This window comes from Choloepus didactylus, chromosome 12, assembly GCF_015220235.1.
Source record: "Choloepus didactylus isolate mChoDid1 chromosome 12, mChoDid1.pri, whole genome shotgun sequence".
Taxonomy (NCBI): Eukaryota; Metazoa; Chordata; class Mammalia; order Pilosa; family Megalonychidae; genus Choloepus; species Choloepus didactylus.
Window position 1 is genome coordinate 97,649,635 of NC_051318.1, and position 23,253 is coordinate 97,672,887.

The following is a 23,253-nucleotide window of genomic DNA, read 5'->3' on the forward strand; positions in this document are numbered from 1 at the left end:
AAGTCTACTTGATTACAGTTCAACAGATCCAGGCATTTCCTTCTAGCTTCTAATATGCTAGAAACTAAAAAGGAATATCGATATAATGCATAAGAATAACCTCCAGAATGACCTCTCAACTCTATTTGAAATCTCTTAGCCACTGAAACTTTATTTCATTTCTTTTCTTTTCCCCCTTTTGGTCAAGAAAGCATTCTCAACCCCATGATGCCAGGGCCAGGCTCATGCTGGGAGTCATGTCCCACATTACCAGGGAGGCTTACACCCCTGGGAGGAGGGTAGTGAGTTTATTTGCACAGTTGGCTTACAGAAAGGTCACATCTGAGCAACAAGAGTTTCTCTGTGGGGAGGACTCTTAGGCATAATTATTAGTAAGCTTAGCTCCTCCTTTGCAGGAATGTTTCATATGGACAAGCCCCAAGATCGAGGGTTTGGTTGGGTCACTCTTGAACTTAATTAAAAGGAATAATTCTAAGCAAGACATTTGACCAAGGCCAGTGCCCACAGATTGCCATAGAACAGGCTTTTCCACATTGCAACCCAACCCCTACCTGCTTGGGTGAAAGCAATCCAGCAAGTAGAGCTGAAGTTTTCAATGCAGGCAACATATACTCCTTTGTATAGGAAATTCTCAAGGAAAATGAGAGAGCACATGATATAATCTATGAGATAATGCTGGAATCTGGTTATGAGCTTGAACAGAGCATGCAACATCAGTTCTATTTATAAAATAAAAACAAGAAAACCTGCCCTTCTCTCTCATACAGGAATGATTTTCATTTTTACAAAATACAATGACAAGAGTACTACAATATGGGAATATTATGGTTCTGGGGCAATAAATCTAAAACATGCTTCAAATGTACCAAATCTTAGAGCCACATTGGCTTCTCCCATTCCTTCATCTACTACACCCAATCTATTTGCCAAATCTTATTTCTCTTTATGGTATAAAAACTCTCACAATCCATTTTCTCCTCATTTTGCCAACAACCACTGCCCCACTCACATCATCTCTTTCATAGATTCTGAAATGGTTTCATAGCCTCCAATGTCTCCTCTCCTCAAATGCATTCTTCAAATGGCTGCCAAAATTGCCCCTAGTTATCATGTCATTCCCTTGCTTAAGCACCTTCAATAAAATCCACATATCTATGGGCAGTTGATTTTTGACAAGCATGTCAAGTCCACTCAGTGGAGAAAGAATGGTCTGTTCAACAAATGGTGCTTGGAAAACTGGATATCCACATGCAAAAGAATGATATTGGACTCAACCTCAAACTATATACAAAATTTAACTCAAAATGGCTCAATGACCTAAATGTGAGAGTTAAAACCAAATCTTCAGGATCTTGTATTAGACAATGGATTCTTAGAGCTGACATTAAAAGCATAAAGCAATAAATGAACAAATGGATAAACTGGACTTCATCAAAATTTTAAAAATTTCATGCATCAAAGGACATTAGCAAGAGAGTGGAAGACAACCTAAATAATGGGAGAAAATAGCTGCAAATCTTATATCTGATATGGGTTTAATATCCAACATATATAAAGAACTCCCACAGCTCAATAATAAAAAGACATACAACCCAATTAAAAAATGGGCAAAGGACTTGAATAAATATTTCTCCAAAGATACACAAATGGCCAATTCTCACATGAAAAGATACTCAACATCATTAGCCATTAGGGAAATGTAAATCAAAACAACAAAGAGATAACACTTCACACCCACTAGGAGGACCAGTATTTTAAAAAATGGGAAGTAACAAGTGTAGTCAAGAATACGGAGAAATAGGAAGTCTCATACATTGTTGGTGGAAATGTAAAATGATACAGCTGCTGTGGAAAGCAGTTTAACAGTTCTGCAGAAAGTTAAACATAGACTTATATGACCCACCAATTCCACTCCTAGTTATATTACCAAAAGAATTGAGAACAGGGACACATACATGTACACCAACATTCATAGCAGCATTATTCACAATAGCCAGTAGGTAGAAGCAACCCAAGTGTCCATCAACAGATGAATGGATAAACAAATGTGATAAATACATATACACTGGATATTGTTCAGCCATAAAAAGGAGTGAAGTTCTAATACATGCTACAACTGGATTAACTTTGATGACATGTTGAGTGTAATAAGCCAGGCACAAAAGGACAAATACTGCATGATTTCATTTTTATGAAAACATGAAATAATTAGAATAAGCAAATTCATAGATACAGAAAGTAGATTACAGATTACCAGGGGCTGGTGGGGGAGGGAGGAATTGGGAGTTATTGCTTAATGGGTATAGAGTTTCTATTTGGGGTCATGAAAAAGTTTTGGTAATGGATGGTGGTGATGGTAGCGCAATATTTTGAGTGCAGTTAATAGCATTGCATTATCCATATGAAAGTGGTTACAATATCTGTGTTTTACATATATTACCACAATAAAAGGTTTAAAGAACAACCTTCAATAAGTCTCCATAATGATTTCCTACATTATTTACATAATTACAAAAAAATTTTATGAAAGAAAAACTTTCAATGATTCTTATTTCTCATTTATGGAGAATGCTTCTTCCCCACTTCTGAGGTTTCTGTCTTGTAAAGACAGCTCAATTACCATAACTCTAGGCCTCTCTAACCTTTATTTACTCCATCTCAGGGAGCAGAGTATCAATCTTACGGGTAATTTGAGAAAAATAACAGGACATGCTTGACTCAGCTCCACCCCTCTCTTTCCTTCCATAGAGTACATGAGTTTTTCACAATTCCTCCAACGCTTAAGTTATAGCAACTGGCCCAAAGGGCAGAGTTCTGCCCCCATCCTTACTACCTGGAACTGGGTTGGTACATCAGCCTAATTCTAGAGTCCAGTTAGGAGGCCCATTTTTGGCTCTTATGCTGAGGTACATTCTTACCCTAGGTTGCCAGGCGGCTCTAACAAATACCACACCATGAGTTGGCTTAAATAATGGGTATTTATTGGCTCATAGTTTTCAGGCTAAGAGTTCAAAATCAAGATATCATCAAGGCTTGCTTTCTCCATGAGTCTAGCATTCCGGTGCTGGCTGCTGGCAATCCTAGTGTTCCTTGGCTTGTATCTCTGCCACCCATCACATGGTGATGTTCTCTCTTTTCTTGCTTCTGTGACTTCCAGATTATCTTGATAAGGCCTCCAGTTATCCAAAATAAAACCCACCCTCATTCACTTGGGCCACACCTTAACTAAACATAGCTTCTTTAGGAGTTCCTATTAAAATGGTAGGGGTCCACAATTCACTCTACCAGTTTCCTCTAAACTAGTCTGTGTGTGTCATAGGAACCACACACCTTCTCAATCACCTTTTTCAGGGGCTTTTCCCAAAGGTCATATCTCAGGGGGCTTAGGCATTGCCAGTGATTTCTAACCTGAAGGCATTCCTGGAAACTGAACTGATGCCACTTAGCATTTTAAAAATAGATACAAATTAAGTGGCCTAAATTCCAGATGGGCAACGGATGTGCTAATTCATATACCCTAATAAGAATAACATAAGTGTGGCATTCAAACACATCCAAAGGCACCTAATCAGAGAGAATTTTGATGTCACAACCAAAAATTGCAGAAGCTAAAAACTAACCCCTCTATATACAGAAGTATTGGGTCTTTGTGGGCTTTCTAGCATGAGCAAAAGTTTAGATGAAGGTAATCAAATTCAACACCATAAAAAGAGCTGATACGTGGGGAAACATTAAAAACTCTAGAAAAGATATGAAGAAAACAAATTTGCAAAATGACTGGCTAATTTCACTGAGGATAAAAAGGAAGAAAAGAAACATGCATTCTCAAGTTGGTAAAATGAGAAGGAAACGTGAGCTCTTAAAGAAGAGAATAACAAGTAGAGAATAACATCAGCAAATAATTAATAGAGCCATGTTATTTCTTTTCTTTATCTTAATTTTAGGGTGGTGTTTTTGAAAATGTAAATGTTTGAGAGAGTGGAAAAAGAGCACATCATTCTCTGAGCAAGAAGCAATCAACCAACAGATGGCACCAGCACAGATGTGCGTGTTGTAAATAGCCTGATGCTTTATGTACCTGTAGAAATGTCCTCATAAAACCTCTCATTGGCAATAAAAAACAGAGAGGATCTGAGATGACAAATCCAAAGTCTTCTAATGTTAAACACGTATCTTTCCTGATCAGGAAAAACTTGTAGGATGGAAAAGCCCTTCACTTGCTGCTCATCCTCTATGCTTCTCAGATTGGTTAAGAGGTAACCCAATTCCTTTTGTCTCTCATGGATTTCAGGGACTCTTACATATCTGTGCCAACTCCTAGACTCCTTTAGTGTAATAAATAGAGAAGGCAGTGTTCAGTCTGCAAATCCACCACCCCATGGCAGTCAGTTCTTTGGATCCCTGTTGGGAATGGATTACTGAAAACGAAAAACTTGAAAAGCAATAGATTCCAACAGTACCGTGGGGGGTCCATGATTTGGACTGTGTTTCTTAAAATTTCTAAGCTCCCCTCTGTGGTGGGGATGGGTTGGCAGAGCCATCTGGGCCAAGCACCCCAAGGCAGAGAACAGCATCCCCCCCTCCCGCCTCTACTGCACATTCTCTGAACCCCTTTCCTGCATGGGAGGTCAACCAAGGCACTGAGCAGCTCCTGAGCTTCTGTTTGTGGGGTCTTCAGTGGCCCCATTCCAGGAGGTGGCCTGTCAGGCAGCTCCCGCCTCCTTGCTGACCAGCACGTTATTTCCTTCGCAGGTTGCATGAACCTCACATCCAGAATGGAAGGACACGCTGACATGCTGAGTTAGAGTGACTCAAATTGTATAGACAGGGCCCCACAAAAATATTTTTCCTGGGACCCCACACACCCTGCAGGCAACCCTAACCTCAGAAGATTCAGAAGGGACTCTTTCCCTAACTACACATGAATACATGTGTAAACACTTCCCACAAGAATGATGAGAGTTGAGGAGAATTATTAAAAAGAGAGAGATGGAAACCCCTTGCCCATGTTACAGATGACAAACTAAGCCTCAGAGGGCTAGATTACTGGTCCTTGTTTGCACAGCCATTGGCCGACTTCCACTATTATTAGGCTATTACTGGACCAGTCTTGGATTCAAAAAGCAAACTCTGAATCAGTGGCAGAAACAGAATGATGCCAAGAGAAGGAAACAGACATGTCCTATGTCCAGGAGCAGGAAAGAAACAGCCTTGTCACTCTGAGCACCCAGAGTTACAAATACGTGGCTTGGACAGGCCACCTTGCACGGGTCACCTTTACAGCTGCACATTAGCGTTGTCTTTCTCTCTGTGCCATCTCCTTCCTGCTGAGACACTAAGGACTTCTCCAGGACCAGAGTGAGATGACAGCCATTGCACCATCACGGTGTCCCCATCTGGACAAGCAGTCAGCTGACAACCCCCCACTGAAAGCTCCAAAGTGCCCCCAGACTAGGTTAGAGCTGATTTTCACCTGAGGCCCTGATGAAACGCATCATTGTTTATGTCATCCATGATATTTTTAATTGCAGAATCCATATTAACAGTACATATAAATTCAGAGGAAATTACAAGGGATGAGCAAGTGAAGGAAAGAATTGTTTTTGTGCAGAATCTCAGAGAAATTAGCTAAATAGTTATACAACTGGCTTAAACAGTGCCCGGATGTGCAGGCACCCTGAAACCGAAAATAATTTCCAGAATGGAATGTGGGTCTAATAAAGATTATTTCTGCATATAAATCAAGTTAGAAAGTTTAGCGACAGGATAACTTATGAGGTAATAGTCTTTAGACTCTACCTTAATCTCCTGAAGAAAGAGGTTCTTGAGCCATTTATCACCAGTGAGAACATGATACAAAGTGCCCTGTGAGCAGCAATGGCTGAGATGAGTACAGGCTTCTTTCTCTCTTCTCCCTTTTTAGATTCCACAGTAGCTGGTCACCTTATAAAACAGAGAATTCGGGAAGCCCCTCTCAAACAGCTTTCACAGCTATTTTCTGCAAGCTAACACCTTTTTGCCTTTTTTATTTTTAAGTCCTACTCTAGAAAAAGAAAAATCAATTATTCATGAGTAGTTTACTAAACCCTTCCCTGCCCCAACTGGCAAGTGTCCTTGAAGTTACTCTGCTGGATAATTAGGCTTAAGGCAGATAGGAGTATAAATAAGATCATTTAGGTTGTAGTAGTTTAATTATGGGGTTTCTCTTGCTTTTTCCTTTGCAGACAACATGGGTGAGCTCTGCTAATTTTTCAGATCACATGGATCTGCTCTCCTGTTCTGGAGCCAACATGCCAAATGACACTTCTTGACCCAACTCAAGGCAAATTATTTCAGGCAGTGTGCTTATTAGAAAGAAAAAAAAATATTAAAATGATGGAGAATCAATATGAACTAATTATTCATATAATGATTATTTTTTTTAAAAAAATTTGAAAATGCCACAGAAAAGTTTAGGGAACACAAACAGAGGTATAAACTCACATCTGGCTTATTTATCAGTACAATTCACAATCCTTGTGTGGTTTTAAAGCTGGCGTTAATTTCCAAAGCTAAGAAGAAAAGATTCAATATATCTCTATGTCTTCACTTAAAAGAAACTCCATTAGTGAAGGAAAAGTTTTTGTAATGGATAGTGGTAATGGTAACACAATATTGTGTAATTAACAGCACTAAATTATGTATTTGAATGTGGTTAAAAGGGAATATTTTAGATTGTATGTTACCAGAATAAATTAAAAAAAAAAAAAAGAAAAACCATAGGACCGTACAACACAAATAGGGAAATCTAATGTAAACTGTGGAGTACAGTTAATAGTACAGTTATACTAATATTCTTTCACTAATTGTAACAAAGTTACCACAGTGATGCAAGGTTTTAATAATTGGGAGTTGTAAGGGAACTTAGTATTTTCTGCATGATTTTTCTGTAAATCTACAATTTCTCTAATTAAAAAAAAATTAGACTCAAATATACCTGGGAGACATATATATATATATGTATATATATTAGGATTGCAAAGTATCCTACTATCAATTTAATTTAGCAGAAGACAAATAATGGATTTAAGACTAGTACATGTAAGAGCTATATTTTTTTCTTTGTGTCCCCCAAGTAATTCTCCTTGTATTTATGGAGCCTCATATTACTTGCAGCCCCATTGCATCACTCTTTGTGTATAACCCAATATCACTTTTTGGTGAACATAAGAATAATTGACACTTCACAGTGTTGACTCTCCATTCCATTGTTCTCTTGATGGAGCATGCAACTTAGGGATAAGAGTTTTACTGCTGTGTTCAAGAGAGGAAATTTTTAAGGAGGCATCAGGTGGCAGAAGGGGAACAAGGAAGAGATGTAGGATGAGAACATTGATAAGTTGGCGCCACTCGCATCCAGCTTCCCACTAAATCTGCAGTAAATTATCTGATTATCATTAATGTGATGTGAAATTGGATCAATTTGGGGCATGCACTGAAGTTTCGAGTTTGCTTCAATGACAAGGGTAGGGTGAGAACGGAGACTGCCCATGGATTCCCTCCTTCACCAAGATCCTGGAATTTAATGGCATGAACATGGTGGAAAAAGCAAACCCATGTGGTATTATGGATTCATGGGAAGAAAAGACTTGATCAAGGAGCACTTTGAATTGGGCCTTGGAAATTTGGAAATGACAACCCAAAGTTTTTGTTCTTGCTGTTCAGAACGTGAAGATCAATCTTGGCCATGGAGTAAATGTAGAAAAGGGATCGTAAGAGAAGGTAAGTAGGGCAAACACACAGTTTCCCCAGGAGTCCCTCAGTTTTTGTGAAAGACCCTGAGAAAGTGAGAGGAAGGTGCCCCACCCACCTGCGTATGGCCACCAGAAACAAGGAGTCTGTAGGGACACAGCCTGGAGGTTTGAGATGTCTCATCGCCCTTTGAAAGAGGATGGCCAAATTCCACCTGAATTGTAAGGGTCTTTGCCCTGAGATTAAAGTAGTTCTCTTTACTTTTTAAATTCTATGTAAATTAACAGAGAGGATCAAGAATAGCTTCCTAGGAAAGTTGGCAGGTATGGACAAAACACAGAAAATGAATATGTGTCAATCTTTAGGAAACAGTGAGGTTTCTCCTACTTGAACAAAGTGTTCAAGTAAGAGAAGAAAGATAGCTAAGACCGAAACAGACAAAGACGGCCTTGAATCCAAGCCTAAGGAATGTGCAATTGAGCAAAGAGAAGGGATGAAACATTTTTTAATTAAAGGAGTAACAAGAACAAAACAGTTCTTTTGGAAGCTTAAATTGATAGTATTATACAGGGTTGGTGGTGGGAGAAAAGAATGGGAATTTCATCGAAAGGGAAACCAAGTGATGAGAGCTTAGACCGAAATGGCAGCTATGGAAATGGGGGCTGGGGGTGGTATGGGGAAAATTAAAAAAGAAAATGAGAAAGGGGGAAAAAAAAAAAGTAAAATGTAACAACCAATTGGAACTGAGGAACTTGGGAGAAGGAGGAATAAAAAACACTAACATTTGAGCCTGCTTTATTCATTATCACCCTTGATTGCAAACAGTGTTTCCATTTTTCCATTTTAAATACCCAATTAAATTGTCACTTTAAAAATACAGATCGACAATTTCTCTGTTGTTGGGTGGATGTTTATCAACTGATTTGCTTTTCCATGGCTGGGAATATTATTTAGAGGAGACACCTCTTTTTCCCTCAGAATGGCCTTTCATTCAGTAAAATGCTTAATTACTTTCTAAAATTTACTAATTAAATTGGCTGTAAATGCCACTTTGAAAATGTGATGGCCAACATAATTGGACTGCAAGTGACTGGTAATGTCTCATTCTTAGAGGGCATGCAAATGAATTTTATTGTTTCCAATTTCAAAAACACAGTGCCTTCCACTTCCTCTGTTATCCATCTGTCAGTCCCTGCCTGCTTTGCCTCTCAAACTAGTTTTATTTATGCTGCTATGCAACTCTCTTCTTTGAATTCTGAATTAATAATGTTTGTGGCAGGAAATAAAACAGCCTCTCCCTAATTATTAGGGATTTGGAGACAGTCTTTTTGCTATAGACTCAGATTCCCAAGGGCCTTAGGTAAACTTGCAAATCATAGCCTGCCTCTGTACTCACCTTCTCCTCCATCCTTCTTTCCTGCCATTTTCCTCCGCCAGACACACACATATGTGTGGGCATACACACATACACACACGTGTGCACACACACACACACACACACACAATCAGTCTTGCCAGATTGGCCCAACAGCTGGCTGTGAGCATCTGCCTTGGCGTCTCTGCTCAGAACTTTTGTTTCCATCTGATAATTATAACTCTGCTCTAACCTCAGCCCACCTGGTGGTTAGGGCCCTTATACTGTGAACTGCATCTGATAATTCCCTTCCCCTAAAAGCTGGATCCTGCACTTGATATTCCTAATCATTGGTTGAGGTCTTCCCATGAATTAACCAAATGATGACCATCCACCTGAACTTCAAGTACTTCCTACCACCTGACTTTGGCTTCTGGGGTCCATCTACCATACTCTTCTGATCACTTCCTTAGGAAGTAGCTTGTGTCCCACATAGACCTAACTTCCTTCCTCTTTTGTGTTAGTCCTCATTTATGAAGTCTCAGTAGGTTTCAGTACTGAGCCCATGTGAATTATGATATCCGTACGGAATTTAAAAACATTTGGTTTCACCAGGGAAAGGGGGAGTTCACTCTCCCCATATCTACATCTCTAACTCACTCTAAAAGATAGTCATGAAGATATTTTTATGGATAGACAGGTAATCATTATAAGGAAAATAAGAAAATCAAAATATGCTAGCAATACTTCTGAGGCATAGTTAGTAATTCTAAAATCCTTTAGTAATCAGTAAGCTCATTGTCTTCAAAATGTAACAAATGGCATGGCAGATTTTAGCTAATGAAAGAAGGAACAACTCAAATTTTTCATTATGAAACATAGTGTACAGGATTTTACAATGGAATCATACAAATAATCAATTGCTACAAGCCTCCAGAATTGTCTTGAATCTAGAAATCAATTTAAAAGCCTCCAGGGTGAAACGCCTTAAAAAATAATTGTCACAATGTGACACCACACACTTTGCATTTTAGAAGTCTCTTTTCTTTAGTATTATAAATGATATTTGGGTAATGAATCAAACTCATTTGGCTACCTGTTTTCTTCTTGAGAAAAAGCTATAATAAAGTAGAAAGACCAGGATATTGGAATCAGATGACTTAATGCATTGGCCAGGGTTGTTAGTTGCATATGACAAAATCCTTCTGAGTAGTTTAGGCAGATGGGGATTTTGTAAATGATAATAGGTAACCTTATTAATTTCCCAGGGCAGCTGAAACAATGTGCCACAAGCTGGGTGGCTTAAAACAGTAGGAGTTCATTGTCTCATGGTTCTGGAAGCTAGAAGTCTGAAATCAAGGTATCAGCAGGGTCAGTCTTCCTCTGACGCCTGTAGGGTTTCAGCAGTGGTTTGCTGTAAATCCGTGGCCTTCTTTGGCTTGTGGCATAACTTAATCTCTGACCCCCATCACATGGATGTCTCCCTCTGTCTGTGTCTAAAGTTCTTCTTTTAAGGTCACCAGTCACACTGGATTAGAGCCCTCCATAATGCAGTTTGGCCTCATATAAGCTAACGTCTTCAAAGATCCTACTTCCAGTGAGGGTCACATTCAAGAAACTGGAGATTATGACTTGACATATCTTGGGGAGGAGTGGGGCACAATTCAATGTATAACGGTCCACCTTCTGGTCCCCAAAAATGTATGTCCTTCCCACATGCAAAATACATTCACCCCATCCCAACATCCCCAAAGCCTTCAACCATCCAGTATCAACTCTAAGTCCAAAGTGTCATCTAAATCAATTATAAGTATGGTCCATCCGGGGGAAAATTCCTCTCCACAGTGGACTTGGGAAACTGTAAAGAAGTTATCTGCTTCCAACATACAATGGAGGGACAGGCATAGGATAGACATTCCCATTCCAAAAGGGAGAAATTAGAAGGAAAAATGAGTCATGGGTCCCAAGCAAGTCCGAAACCGAGCAACGCAAATTTCATTAAATTTCAAGGCTTGAGAGTCACTTTCTGCGGTTTGATGCTCTGTTCTCCAGGCCACTGAGGCAGCAGGTCCACCCTCTCTAAACACCAGGACAGAAGCCATGCTGTCTCCAAGCATGGAGGCAGTGGACTCCCCCTCTTGATCCATGGATATCCCATCAGCCCAGACATTTGTATCCATGGCTCCACTCTAGAATTATTTTTCATTCATTTAATCCCATCTCTGCTCCTTTCAGTCCAGGCTGGCAGTGCTTCTGCTGGCAAACAATTCTCAAAAAACTTTTCATTCTCCTGTGCAACTCATGGGGGTCCACATCATCAGGCAAGAGTGTCCTCCACAGATCTCTCCTGGCTTCTTCTGAGATGGTTGAATGGATCCACAAGTCACACGCCTAATCTCTTTGATCAAACAGTTGTCCAGCCAAACTCTTAGTGCTGTTTCTAGAGCACATTGTCTGGATAAGCTAAGAAGTTTCCAAATTACCAAGTGCTGGTTCCTTTTTTCTTAACAAGTTATTCCTCAATTCATCTCTTTCCTCTTGCATTTTACTATATGCATCAAGGAGAAATCAGGCTATGTCTTCCACACTTTGCTTGGTAACCTCCTCAGCTAAATATGTAAGTTCATTCCTTACAAGTTCTACTTTCTATCCAACACTAGAACATAATCCAGCCAAGTTCTCTGCCACTTAATAGCAAGGATTGCTTTTCCTCCAGTTGCCAATAACACATTCATCATTTCCTTCTAAAACTTCACCAGAAGCACATTTAACATCCATATTTCTACCAACAGTCTCTTCAGGGAAATCCAGGCTTTTTTCTATCAATTGTCTCAGAATTCTCCCAGCCTCTACCCATTACCTAATTCCAAAGCCACTTCCACATTTTTAGGTATTTATTACAGCACCACCACCTCTTGGTTCCAAAATCTCTATCAGTCATGGTTTTTCAAAGAAGCAAAAGCAAGAGGATATGTATTAAGAGACTTATATTAAGGACTTGGCTCACATGATAGTAAAGGGTGGTAAGTGCAAGATCTGTAGGCAGGCTGGCAGACTGGGAACTCAAAGAAGAACTGGAAGTATAGTTTGAGGCAGAATTTCTTCTTCTCTCTGTAACTCTCATTTCTTTTATTCTTAAGGCCTCTAACTGTTAGATGAGAACCACATTATAAAGGGTTATCTCTTTACTTAGAGTCAACTGATTGTAGATGCTAATCCCATCTACAAAATACCTCCACAGCAACACCTAGCCCAGTATTTGACTAAACAACTGGACACCATAGTCTAGTCATATTGACACATGAAATTAACCATCACAACAACTGACAAAATCTCTGCAAATATCAGAGAATCACTGCACAGCCAGCATCACTGTAGCCATAATCCCTTAGTCAAGAGAGAAGCAAACACACTGATGAACTGGCCTAGTAAATCCACACTGATGCCACCACCTTCTGCTTCACCCTGATCTCACTTGGGAACTCACCCTAAATACAGGGACACCTCCACCACTGCTTTTTTCCTTGACCACAGCCACAAATTTCCCATGACTGTCTCCAAGCATCATCAGTTTGGTAGAACCTATGTCACTTGCCTACACCGTAAACTGCAAGGGAATCTGTAGTAGCAGAGACCAAACTAGAAAGGAATTGGGAATGGGTGTTGACACCTACAGGATCTGCCACAGTCTGTTCCTTTAGCTACTCAACATCCTTGCAGACTCCCTCTCACAATCAAACTTCCAAACAACAAAGCAAAACAACTCCCTCCTGCCTAATTTAATGCAACTTTGCCTTACACAAATGGAAACTCTTTATCTCTCCTAAAAAAAGAAGATGAATGAATCATAAATCCCAATGCTCACCTCCGAGTGACTTGCTTTCCTTCTCTAGTTCCAACACATATATCTTGTCTTGACATACTATAATTATATAATTTTACATGCAAAGCCAGCATAAAAGTAGGGGAAACAGTGCTGGGAATTAAATCTTTTGAGTTTGTAGGTTTCTTCCCTTAAACTCTGGAGCTGTCAGTAGCAGCCACCCATTGGTCTGGTATTCCTCATGCATTCTTTATTGCACTGTCAGAGCCACCTCCAGGTCCACTCAAGCTATGTCTTCATAGGGACTTCATTCCCGATGACCTGAGTGATCATTTAAACAACCATTTCAGCACCGTATACCTGGGTATCCCATGCTAATTCTAACAGATTCTCATTGCTTTCAAGACAAAGCATGTCATTCAAAGATACCTCCATCTGTGGGAGAAAAATTATCTCCATTTATTTTGTTTCATATACATCCACAGTTGAATTTTAATACAAAAAGAAAAAAATTAGAATCTGACAAATGCTTACAAACAAGATATATCTTCAAATAGATTTTACTCATTTTAGCCTGGAGTAAAATCTCCAGAGTAAATGATACATTGCACTGTTATATTCAAGGCAACAGCATCTGTAGTCCAGGACCACTTAGCCCAACCTTTATGTAACCTTAATTTTTATCTACCATGAACAATAAACTCATTGTTGATTCCCTCCCTCCCCTCAAAAAAAAGACCAAGCATGTCACATCACCAATCCCAGATTTCCACTTTCTGAAGCTACAATCTTGGTACTAATTACCAATTAGTTTTTGCAATGAAATCATACAACTAACCAATAGCTACAATCCTCTAGAATTTTCTCAAATCTAGAAATCAATTTAAAGCCCCTGAGATGAGCAATCCTAAAAAAATAGACTTGGTTACTAGCTCTTCTGCTATCCAGGCATGTGATGTAGGGCAAGTTGGGTGCTGTTCCGGTTGGCTAATGCTGCCTTTATGCAAAATACCAGAAATAGATTGGCTTTTATAAAGGGAATTTATTAGGTTACAAATTTACAGTTCTAAGGTTATAAAAGTGTCCAAACTAAGGCATCAACAAGATGATACCTTCACTGAAGAAAGGCTGATGGTGTCCGGAACACCTCTGTCAGCTGGGAAGGAACATGGCTGGCTTCTGATGTCCCTTAGCTCTCAGGCTGTATTTCAAAATGGCTTTCTCTAAAATGTCTCTGGGTCTCTCTTAGCTTGTCAGGGGGAAACTCTGGACTTAATCTCTTAGCTTAGCATCTCCAAATCTCCTTCGTCTGCATCTCCAAGCATCTCTAAGCATCAGCAAGCATCTGGGTCTCTCGACTTAGCATATCCCAGGGCATTTTCTTCTCTCTGCTCTCTGTGTGAGCTCCCTTTAAAGGACTCCAATAAACTAATCAAGACATACCCTGAATGGGCAGGGTCAAATCTCCATGGAAACATTCAATCAAGAGGCCACACCCTAATCAAAAAGATTAATAACTCTGTCCCCACAAGATTGCATTAAAGAATGTATCCAAACTGCACAAGTGGTATGTTTCCCACCAATAAAATGAGGCTAGTACAATATGGTTCTTTTAGGGATTAAAAAACATATGAAGATGCCTGGCGTGGTACACTCAGTAGTGCTTACTATACGTGAAATGAAATTTATTTGACGGGTTGCCATCAAAATTATTGTTTGGGGTGCAGAAGCTTTATAGAGACTGGCAGGGTACAAGGAGCCCAATGAAAGAGGTTAAAAAAGGATTGTCCTGAGGGAGATAATGTGAGAAATCACGTGTGAAACAGCCCAGCTGCCCAGGGAGTCCATAGGAAAAAAACAAGCCAAGCCTCACATTCCCAGAAGCCTGTGAGAGAATCCATTTGACAGCACCATACGGCAATGACCATAATTGGTATTCCTGACGCACTGCAGCCCAGTGGGAACAGGCTCGCCCTCTGGAGGCAGACAGATAGAACTGCAAACCCCTCCTCTGCAATTAACCAGCTTTAAAACCAAGTGCAGTTAACTTAAATACAGTTTCCTCATACAGACATTTTAGCAAAGCTGCATGATAATGAAAAGGCAAGAGATAATGTACATAAGGCATAGCACCTGGCTTGTCAGACATGCTCAATAAATAGTACAAATTATTAACATTCATGATATGATGTCCAGGCACCATGCTGGGTCCTTTGCATGCTTCAACTCATAGAATTCTAGAACAATCCCTGAGATGGTTTATTATTGTCATGCCCATTTTATAGATGAGGAAACCAAGACTTAGAAAAGTGAGGTAACTTGCCCAAGATATCAGCCCCTAAGTGATGGGGGGGTGGGGAGGGGCTCAGGATTCACACACAGGCGATCTTTCTCTAGAACCTATACTCAATTACTAATCCCTATGGCCTCCTGTAGAAGGGCAGCTGTAAGAATTGGAATAGATTATGCTGCTCTCACTCACTCACTTTTAATCATAACCTGAAATATCTGAAAAAGATTCACTTAACATTCACCGAATGCCAACTATGATAGTATACAAAGCATTTTCCAAAACTTCCTGTCAGTACTAGATAGAATATAAATATTTCTAGGCCAAAACATAGATTGGGGGGGTAGACAAGGAGAAGGGGCACAAAAGTCACTAACCCAGGGTGCTTGATTATCTTTGGAGACTAAGGAATACAAAAGAAATAAAGACCCTAACCCTAACCCTAACCTAATTACAAGGCACAGGATGACCACAGATCGGCTATAGAGGGAATTGGCAAATTCCTCAAAGCAGAGTAAAATTCAGTCTAAGGATTTTCTAAACCCAGAGCCTTAACAAAACATGAAAATGATGGTCTGCAGAGTTAATCACAGTTTAAGAATCAGAGTGACAAGGAGAGGGCAGAGGGGCTGTTTGGAGGCTCAGAACAGTGTGAAAAACCATGCATGGAAACTCTTCATGCACAGCAAATTAAATGATTTCAAGAAGTGAGACATTACCCCGGGAGTGGACAATGCTTTACTGGGTTGTTTCCGCCTCAGAAGTTCATAATGGCACTGCCCTCGGGCTAGGAGATGGTAAACTGGCTCCCAATACTAGCTCTCTGACCAATTAGTGGTGCTACTCTGAGCTAGTGTCTAAGGTCTTTGCCGCCGTAGATTTAGGGTCCTCTAGCGTACTGTACAATATCTGCAAAGTAGTAAAATTGAAGCTGTGCTTTTAAACCAGGCACATCCTGGCAAACAGTAAAAATCATGAAGATGACCTTCTCCTGGATTCTGCTTGGAATTAATTTGAAGACTGTAAGACTATAAATCAATTTTAAATAGGTTATGAATAGTCAGATTGGAGAAAAAAAATCAAATGTTCTTGTATGAAAGTTTACTCTATTTTAGATCAAAGGGCAGACATTAAGAATACGGACTGGGCAGGGAGGAGGCGGGGAAGCCCTAGAGGAAAAAGTTCATTTGCTAAAGATAGTCTTTGGGGAAGAAAAGAATTGACTGTATTTGTTATCTCCCTTGTTATCTTATTCTTTGGGCCAAGTTCTACGCTCTGCTTTGCCGTGTTTTCTACTCTGGCCATTGATGCCTTGATCACCAGGTTTCTAGAGGTGAGATGAAGCAAGCACTGAGCTTGGACTCAGCAAATCTGATTCCAATCCTGGCTCTACCTCATATTGCTGTGTGTGGTGGACATGGAGAAGCGCCACCCAGACTCCTCTTAAAGAAGAGCTTGCCGACCAGCCACCAGCTATAGCCACAGTGAGCCACCTGTCCCAAAGTTACTCCAGTGGGCCATTTCAGCTCCAAAGCTCAGCATGGATTGCCTGAGGCTGTTGGGTCTGCATCACAGTTTAACTTCTCCCTCTGTCCTATTCTTCCTTCTTCCCTCCCCTTCAAACATGTTGATTCCAAGGGTACTCCTTAGTAAACAATCTTTATACCAAACAACCCAACCTGTGCAAGTGCTACCTTGAGAACAGTCACAACTTCAATGGATTCCATTTCCTTAAGTGTAAGATATGAAAATCACTAACTTCCAGAGTTGCTATGGAGGTAAAATGAAATGATACATGTAAAAACTTTGTGACTGATACCCCCTTTTATCCAAAGTATGGGTAGATGAGTAATAAAATAAAGACATGCATGAAAAAAAATGAAATAATATATACTTTTTCAAATGGAATTAAGTATACCTGTTAAGTCACAGGGTAGGGATATTGCTTACTCCAAGATTTCAGCTTTGAAATATTGTACACAAAAACCAGAAATTGATGTGATCATCATCATTATCACCTCATCACCATCACCGTATCATCACCACCACCATCATCACCACCACCATCACATCAGCATCACCACCATCATCAACACTACCATTGTCATCAACACCATCATCATCATCACCACCATCATTACCATCATCATCATCATCATGATATAATCATCATCATCATCACTACCATCACCATCATCACCACCACCACCATCATCATCACCACTGCCATCATCATCACTATCACCATCATCACCACCATCATCACCACCATCATCCTCATTTTAGGTATGCCTGGTCAAAGCTATGAGGTATTTTTGCCACTTTGCCTTTGCACAATGAGTAGCACAGATGTTGGTATTTTGTTTATCTTTTAAGACAAAACTGAAGCACTTAAAAATATTACATTTATCACTCTGCTCTATGAATCAGCACGCTCAGTGTAAAGTGCAGTTTTCTTTCTATAAACCTTACTTCTAGTCATCTTGTTTTTGTTATTAGAGTAAAAACAATTAACACCACTTTGGAGCTTATTAGTAGTGATACATGCTTTTCTTAGGTTGGGTCAACTGCAAGTTAGCAACACCCTTAGTACATCAACTACATGCTGGTGTGGTTAGGATCTGCACCAGCTCCTTCTGACCTCCTCCTACACCACTTTGTTTAGTCAAATTAAGCTCTACTTATAAAGAAACAGGGAAAAAGTGAAAAATGAATGCAGCCTCTAAATGATTCTAGTTTACAACTAAGGAGCTATTTTTGAAGGATTCTCTTCCCCTGGCCTTCATAACACAAGGCTCTCAGTTAGTTTTTCTTTATCTTTTTTGCAGGTTCATCCTCTTTTACCCAGATATAAAATAATGGAATTTCTCAAACATCAGTCCTAGGGCCTCTCCATTTCTCATCCTGTACTCTGTGTTGGCTGCTTCATCCAAACCCCCTGGTGTAATTACTATCCATTCATCCACTTTGCTGAGCTCAAGGCCTTGTATATCCAACTGTCTTTCTCCTGTAGCAGATTGATTTTGTCCAAAACCAAACTCATGATTATCTCCTCAAATTGGTTCTGTGTGTGGTGATCCTAGAATTGCATGTTGAAATTAACTGTCCATCATTCTGGGTCACTGAGCAAAGACGACAGAGAGCAGAGCCTGCCAGGGAAGGATGAGTGTATTTTGTATGTGGGAAGGAGAGTGAACCAAATATTTGATGAACAGATGGGCAGAATATGGTAGTTTTCAGTGCTGCTCACTGGTGTTCAATTATCCACTCCTTCTGGGCAACTGGAAACTGAATTTCCTGGCTCTCTTTTTGTAAGGGTGGGGCTTTGGGATTGGCTATCATAAGTGATATGGGTCATCTCCAGGCTAGAACATTTACCCATTGGTGTAATGGCTTCTAGATGCTTTCCCCTCTTTCTTCTGCTCTGTTGATCAAGGAAGCACACGTCAAGCTGAGCAGTTCTCATCAGCCTGAGTGCTTGAGTGAGAATAACATAGAGTCAAGCTTCCAAACCATCTCAGGATGAACATGTAGCTTGAATAATACATAAACCTCTTTTGTTTTAAACTATTGAGATTTGGGGGCTGTTTGTTAACTGAAGCACAAACTACCAAATCCTAACTGAATACAACATCAATAAACTGATTGATTAAATAATTTCCCAACAAAGAAGGGGGACAAAAAGATGATGTATGTGAATTTAGAACAGGCAACATTCACACACACAGCATCAGATTTTTACTTCAAAAATAGCACTTGAATAAGAAAATAAAGTAGTAATAAATAAATTGAGTAAACATTATTCCCAAACTGAAAAGCCTCTGAAAATTAAATAACATATTCCATATTTGTTTAAAACTTAAATTAACCTAATCTTAATACATCAAAACAATATGGACTCAATTAGCCTCAATAATTTAGAATTAGTTTTTAGGTAAATAACTGTGACTCATTTTAACAGTGAATCAAAATTTTGATTAATTTAGTTTAGTATTTCTAAAGGAAGGTAGACCAACAGAATTGGAATAATCCAAAGTTCTTGTTAAAAATGCAGATGCCGAAGCTCCATTCCAGATCAATTGACTCAAAATCTCTGAGAGTGGGGCCAAGGAATCTAAAATTGGCCATCTTGTCCAGGTTTGAGAATCACTGATCTAGGTTCTGTATAAAATTGCAATGCTCCATATAATAAAGCTTTCTTTCTTAAGATGCTAATTTCTTAAGATGCTTAGTAAATGCATAAATTTTACTTTCACAATAAATCTACCACAAATATTATACCCAGAGTAGCATATCTGAGTGCTTCATGTCTGCTGTGAAATAAGCAGGTTCAGAGTGGGGCTTCATAATAGAACAAAGCTCAAACAGAAAGAGAGATCATAAATGGATTCCCATTTTTCCTAATGCAAAACTGAGCTAATTCTGAGTCTGAATTTTCCTTCTGCTGCCCACATTTCCCATAGGGAATGGAGAGTATAACTTGAGTTAATGAGGCTTTGGTGTTAGAAAACTGATGGAAAACATTACAAATTGCAAGATCTTCAAGTGGTTCTTTGGGGAAAACCCAGTGTCATGGACAAGGAGAATAGAAAGAGAACAAAATAATGCAAGAGGATCTGTTCATCTGTTTTTTAGTAAGAATGAGAGTAGAATTTATTATTCTCACAGCATTTCTCCTGGTAATGATTTTATTCCATAATTGCACATGCTTCTGGGTTTTGAAAGGAATGAGTCAGTCACAGATGATTAGGGTAAAGTCATGTTCTATTCCTACAGTCCATGAACAACCTCTGCCATTTCTATAAATCAAATATCAGTGGGCTAAGACAATGCTATGGTCTGAGTATATGGAAGTTCAAATAATACATTTTTTACAAAGTCAACCAAAGGCAAGAATAGGCTGATTCTCATTTAATGAGATTTATTCAACCTATACTAACCTTTCTCATCTCTATGATATTTAGATTCAGATTCAACACCACTTAATAGTTCTCAGATTGTTACCTATCTGTTAGTTCCCACTCCCCACATTATTCAATGTAAGCTTTTTGAGAGCAGAGACCATCCCTAAATGAGGTTATAGCTGTGAAAATGCATTGTGATTATAAAAGCAACATAATAAATGTTAGGTGTGATCCCCTTTTATACCTTTCTAAAACAGCAGAAGAAATAGAATTGGCTGCACTGTATTTAATGAATGAACACATTTCTCTTAAAAGACTCTCAAAAGACTCAAATTTATTTAGTACTAACTAAATCCAACCCACAAACTAAATCTCAGTTTCACCTTTAATCTAGGTTTTTCATTTATGGTTACTATGAAAAATGCCAAAGGTTACAGAAATGTCATAATTTCATGGTTTCCATGGTGGGAGTTGGGGAATGAGGGGAGAGATATCTAAGTTATTATGTGATAATAAACTTGTTTGCCTAGACAGCTATTTGATGTTATTGATCTTATTTTTCAGGAGAGAGTACATTTTTTCAATATTTTTAAAAATAGCAATGTATATTTAATCTAAAATAATGTCACAATGACAATAATCTTAGTGCCTGGGAAAGTATTTAGTAAATAAACACTTTCTGGCTTATGGGGAAGTACGGGGTCAATAAAATGCTCTGTAGAGGACTTCTCTGACATGGAACATGTGACCTCCAATAGAAAATTCCCATGACTACACCTCAGGGGTCCTCAAAGCCAAAGGGCCTTCCTAGGTATAAATGTGCTTGTACTGCCTTGTCAATGTCTTTAAAGCTGGAAGCCCTGCAGGACTGCAGAGGTGTGGTGGCAAGGAGACTGGGACTCAGCATCTGGAAGATGGGGAACAAGGCATATAGGATCTGCCCCAGGTCTGGACATTAGAATGTTGGGCAAAACCTGAGGTGGAAAAGAGAATTGATAAGCATGCAGTTTGGTGATCAAAATAAGGGAGTGGACAGAGGGAAAAGCATCTTGAACAATGTCTAGTGCGCAGTGTGTGCTGGGCAAGTGTTTGGTTGGCTGTTCAATGATTGTTTTAGAGTACCTGGGATCGGAGGTCCTGGATTTCTGCAAAATTCCATGCTGGTCCCTGGGTCCCTGCCCAGCAATCTGTGTGATGACTTGTAGGGTTACATATTACACCCCAAGGAAACTTCAGCAGAAGGCAGGAGTTCCAAATGGAAGAATCCTGACTTCCATGGACCCCCTTGGTCTTCTCTGCAGCCCACCGTTCCTGCTCCTGGCATTGAGTGGAACACCCAGAGACATAACCTGATTCCTGATGAAATCTGCCTGATAAAAGCAGCTCCTCGTGGCTCTCCAGGGACCACGACAGGGGGAAGAGTGGCCTGGGTTGCGTAGAAGTAACAAAAAATCAAAGAAGATTCAGTCAGAACCTAATTACACGAAACCTAGAATATGGGATGAGATCTTGATATTCCATACAGGTTAGTGTAATACCTTGATGCATTTCAGAGTATTTTGGGCAGAAAATAGAAAAGAATTTGCAAAGTCCCTTGAGGGACAGGAGAAAAAATGTGGAACTATTAAATTTCCTCACCTGGAGAATTCCTGATACTCTATCAAGCATTAGGGGCTCCCAATTTAATAAGCCAAGCCCTCAAGCTTGAGGCTTGCCCTTATGAAACTTATTTCTGTAATGGCAAAAGTAAGCCTACTCATAAGTATGCCTGAGTCACCCCCAGAGGACCTCTTTTGTTGCTCAGATGTGGCCTCTCTCTCTAAGCCAAGCTCTGCAAATAAACTCACTACCCACCCACCCCCAATTTGAGACATGACTCCCAGGAGTGTAAGTTTCCCTGGCAATGAGGGACATGACTTCCAGGGATGAACCTGACCCTGGCATCGTGGGATCAACAATGGCTTCTTGACCAAGAAGGAGAAGAGAAATGAAACAAAATAAAGTTTCAGTCACTAAGAGATTTCAAATAGAGTCAAGAGATCATTCTGGAGGTTTTTCTTATGCAAGCTTCAGCCAGATATTGCAAATTGCCACAGTATGCCAAGTCCCAACCAACAATATTCCTAAAACCGTAAAGAATACCCTGGGCTCTATCTAAGACTCTATAAAAGTTTTTCCTATTAAGTTTATTTTTTCATAAATTTAAAGACAGTTCCTATGCCAGATAAGCCCTGAAACCTGGAGGTACCAGTATGTCCAAGAACATCAACCAGTTTCATTCCTCTACCCCATAAAGTTGACACCCCTTTTCAGCACAAAGAAGTTAGAATGGTCATTGTTCAGAGATCCCTGAAGATTGAATGATCAGATGAGAGGGTGGAGTTGCAATTGAGAAGTTAGGATTTAACAAATGATTATGACTGCTATTCATTATATAGATATTTCTTTTTAATTTATAATGTATTATAATAACCAGAAGGAAACACCTGAAATTACTGAATTGTAACCCAGTAGCCTTGATCTTTGATAACTATTGTATAACTATATAGTTTTCATTTCATGACCATGTGATTGTAAAAACCTTGGGACTGACAGCCCCTTTACCCAGTGTGTGGGTAGATGAGTAATAAAATAAAGACACGCATGGAAAAATAATATATAACAGATTGAAAACATGGGGGAAAATACCTCTATGTAAACTATAGACAATAGTTAATAATACTACCCTAATAATCTTTCATCAATTGTTACAATTACTACTAGTTAATAGTAAAACTACTATTAACTGAGGGGCATATAGGGAAGAACTATATACCTATTACAAACTATATACTACAGTTAGTAGTATTTCAACATTTTTTCATAAACAGTAACAAATGTACTATATCAATACTACGAGTCAACAATTGAGGGGGGTTGGTTAGGGATAGTGGAGGATTAGAGTTTCCTTTTCTTTTTTTCTTTTTTCATCTTTCACTTTATTTCTTGTCTGGAGTAATGAAAAGTTTCTATAAAATGAACAAAAATTAAGTGTGATGGATGCACAGCTGTATGAGGGTACCCAGGGGCAAGTGATTGTACACTTTGGATCTTTGGATAATTGTATGGTATCTGAACAATCTCAATAAAAATGAAACAAAAAAAAAAAAAC